We start from the raw sequence: 4,402 nt of genomic DNA on the forward strand, positions 1-4,402 counted from the left end.
ATTTTATTTTATTTTATTTTTTTTTAAAAAAGTCCAAACTATACCATATGTGTCATTCAAGCAAGAAACCAAAACAAAAAGTATAAACCAGAGACCATGGGCAAATATGACATGCAAATTATGAGCAAATTTTATTTCAATCTCAGCCCATTCCCTATTTCCATGACATACCCTCAAATTAACATGCTATTAAATGAAATGTCAAGAATGTGCACACAATACAAACAAACAAAGCCATATGAAATTAATATTGGGGCAGTAACAAATCTTGTAAAATTGGCAAATTAAGAGATGACATAGTAAGAAAAAATAAATTTAGACCAAATCAAAACAAACTAAGCATTCTGGTCATTATAGTACACTTCCTATATAATTTTCCTTTTCTTTTTTTTTTAGTTAATTTTTTTTGAATGAACTCATAACGTCCTAAAAAAAAAGCTAATTAGAGGGATTGTAGGCAACAAGAAGACAAAAATAACAACATGTTGTTCAAAATTTTTTAAAGAAATATCAACCGAAATTTAAAAGGAACGGGTTTTGACAAAAGGAAATGGAACAACGAGATAAGGTAAACATGGATATGTTAAGGTGAAAAAGGTATCGTATATTTAGAGCAAATATATGGCATCAATGCCTAGCACGAAAGAACCCAGAGCTAAATAGACAATAGCGCAACACAGAGCTTCTATATCAATTAGTTGTCAAGTTTTTGACTTATTTGCTTTAAAGAAAACAATGTAACAAAAAAAAAAAAAAAGAGCTTCTGGAGTTTCAAGCCGGCAAGATACGAGAAAAAAAAATTCATTATAGCCAAACAAAACACATAAAGCAGAAAATCGCAGCTAATTCAAACTCGAGAAGAAGAGAGACCACGATATTGAGCACAAATCTACAAAAAACTTTAACTCCATATTGCAACTAACCCGATGAAATGACTAAGAACATATACCTCATGCCGAGGTATTACGAATTAAACAGTGACTAACAGCCGACTAATCACAAACTAAAGACATTTCAAACATTAACAGTCATTTCAAGATGGAAAGAACATTATGAAGAAGACAATACCTTCTTCCGGGCAGCGGACTAGGACAGGACAAGCAAGGAGGGCAGCGAGCTTTCACCACTATGTGAACTCGAATGCAGACAGCGATCAGGAAAACAAGGAAGAATGTCAAACCCAAAATTTTGAAACTAATTATCCTTTCTCGAAGTGTATACTAGCTATTTTTTTCTTGGGTTGATCTAGGTGTTTTTTTGCTCAAAAACCTCCCGCCCCTGACAATGAATAAAGAGGTCGTTTAAATAATAGGAATTAGGGTATGATTATTTTTGGGGGGAGAAACGGGTCCTCTTTTGGATTCAAGGGTCCATTCAAATTTCAAAATCCAAAAACTTGCACCATTTCGGACAAACACCATTTTCTTGTGGTTTCGATTCATTTTGAAAGGGGAAAGGGAGATAGACGACCGAGATGATTCGATCGTCCTCTCTATGCCACGCGACTCGATCTCGTGCTAGGAAAGACGCAAACACGGAAACAACAGTGTTTTTTGCTGGTTTGCGTCTGGTACGCGTTTTTTGAGTTTCGCAGTAGAGAAGACAAAGTTGGGGGAGGTGGGGTCACGTTGAAATTGTACATTGTGCGTATATGTATTGACTGGGAATTTGGGAAATGCTGAAAAAAATAAAAATAAAGGGTGGGGTCGGTTATACTGTATGTATATGTATTTGCTGTTGGTAGGGTTTGGAATGGGTATGGGATTATTAGTGGGGTGAATATTGTGTTATTTAGGAATTGTTTGGGCTGGAAGTAAAGTGGAGTTGGGCTGATGATATATATTTGTTGATGTATAGCAGGTGGGTTATTTTGGGATGGGTTTTTCTCTGTTTTGTGGGTTGTTGTACGTATGGTGTTGCTGAAAAATGCATCGCTGATGGGCCTTACTGATTTGGGTTGGTTTGGAAGAGTTGGGCAGCTGAAAATTGTAAGATAAAAGCCCAAAAATCGGTCCTATTAATGAGGTAAAAGTAATGGCTAGTAAGTTACAATTTTAACCGAATTGAGTGGTCAATTGCATTACGAATTTAGCCGATGAATTAGGAGTGTAGCCAAATTGAATTCATTTAATAAATTCGGCTAGTGATTAAATAAGGCGAATTAATATAAATTAATTAATGAGCTTCTTAATATCAACGAAATAAAATAATTGACTTAATTATAAACTAATTAACTCAAAAGTGTAAACTATTATATAACTAAACTAATTAGTAAAGTATTTAAGCAAAATAAAATCTTTTTGAGGCAATTTTCAAATATTCATAAAAATACTAATTATATGCAAAATTATATAAAAGACATATTATTATTTAAAATTATAAAAAGTGACAAATTATTTAAAATAACTTGCAAACTATATTTTTTTTTTGAAATTTCTAAAATTAATTATTTTAAATCGTTTGAAAATTAAGAAGTTCGGAAATTAGTTCTATCGGGGAAGGTCAAAATTGGGTGTCAACAGGGGGCAGATTTTGTTTTGTTTAAAGAGTTTGTGCTGTCTTTTGGGTGTTTTTTTTTTATAGAGTTTCTAGAAGCAACTTAATATGCACATATTTGTGGAAAGCTTGAGTTTTTGGTGGTTGATTGTTTGAAAAAATTCAGGATAAAATTGAGGTTGTCTTAGCTGCTGCTATTTCTAGCTCCTCAGATGATTCACAAGAAGTTCAAGAACTTGATATAAATAGCTTATACTTTGATGTTGTGGGTGGAGAAAAAAAACGTGTGTATGGTTTAAGCTCTCAAGGTTTGGCGTTGTATCAAGATCAAAATTCTGTCACTTCGCGCAATTTACCTACGGTGTCTGATGATGTTGCTGAAGAGCGCATTAAACTACTTGAGGAAGAAGTGTTGCATATGAGAGAAAATCAAGAGAGAATTCTTCAAGAACGTTTAGAGGCAGAGGTGCAACAACGAGTAGAGCACGCGGTCTCGCGTTTGAGGCAACAAAGTGATGATCAATTCAAGTCTATGGAGGAACGATGGTCTCACATGATGAGCGAGATGGCATTATCCTCACGCTCATCTAGTAGTCCTTCTCCTTAAAAGGAAATGACCAAATGTTTATGTGTTTAAATATTTGTACACTTTTGCTTATTGAAGTTGTGCTTTGACATGTTTTAACTTCATAATTTTGTATTATAAATCTAATATTATGTTTGTTATATCATGATGGTTAATTATTTTTATGTCTTTGACTAATTTACTATATATATATATATATATAAATAAATAATAATTGTCCACTACAATATATAGNTAATTGTCCATTACTACATATAGCAATTATTATTTATTAAATTAAAATTAAATTTGTGATGGATGTAATCTGTCACAATTAATCCTAAATTTGATACTAATATCTACAACAGAGCAATTTTGTGACAAAATATTCCATCACAATTTACTTGTAACGAAATATTCCGTCACAAATATTGTGAATATATTTAGAAATTTGTTACAGAAACTATTCCGTCACTATTTTGTAACGAAATATTCCGTCCAAAATTCTATCTCAAATTTGTGACGGAATTTAAGTCAAATACAAGGATTTATATTGTCACCGTCAGGTCTGTCACTATGCCGTCACAATAATTTTGTGACGAAATTGAAATCCATCACAATGAGTTTATGACCCCAGGTTCTGGGACGTCCATTTTTTCGTCACAAATCCATCACAAATGTTGATTTGTGACGGATTTGTGACAGAATCGTCTGTCACAATTTTTCTATTTTCTTGTAATCATGTTTCAGAGTATAAAAATTATGCAAAGAAAGTTTTCTCAAGTATCAACTTTCCCTAAAAATCACAATAATTCTCACTGAAATAATTTATTTTGTAACAAAAAAATTATCTAGTTTTATCTATGTACCATATAAAATGTTTTTTTTTTCTCTTAAAGACTTTATGTGATACATAGACAAAGTTAAATTACTTTTTCTTTTAGAAAAAATGGTCTAAAATATCCCTCAACTTTCATTATACTATGTGGTTATTTATACCTTACCGTCTACAAACTTGTCACATGTACTCTTTAATTAGATAGAAAATCCTAAATCAAGTAATATTACCCGATTTCAATTAAAATAACTTAATTTCCTCTTTTTTTCCGAATTCGACCCACTAAACTAAATAAATTCATACCAAATTAAATCTTCAAACCCATCTCTCTAACCTTCTTCATCTCCTTCCTCCAAAAAGACTTTGTAAACTTCTTGTATTTATGAATTATGACAATATGATCATCATTTCCTCAACACAAATTAGTGATGGGGGCACAAATTTTCTCAACAAATATATTTGGTAATAATGGTCTTTTTCATTTTAAATCTGACCACCAAAGT

Source organism: Solanum stenotomum, chromosome 3 (genome assembly GCF_019186545.1).
Source record: "Solanum stenotomum isolate F172 chromosome 3, ASM1918654v1, whole genome shotgun sequence".
NCBI lineage: Eukaryota > Viridiplantae > Streptophyta > Magnoliopsida > Solanales > Solanaceae > Solanum > Solanum stenotomum.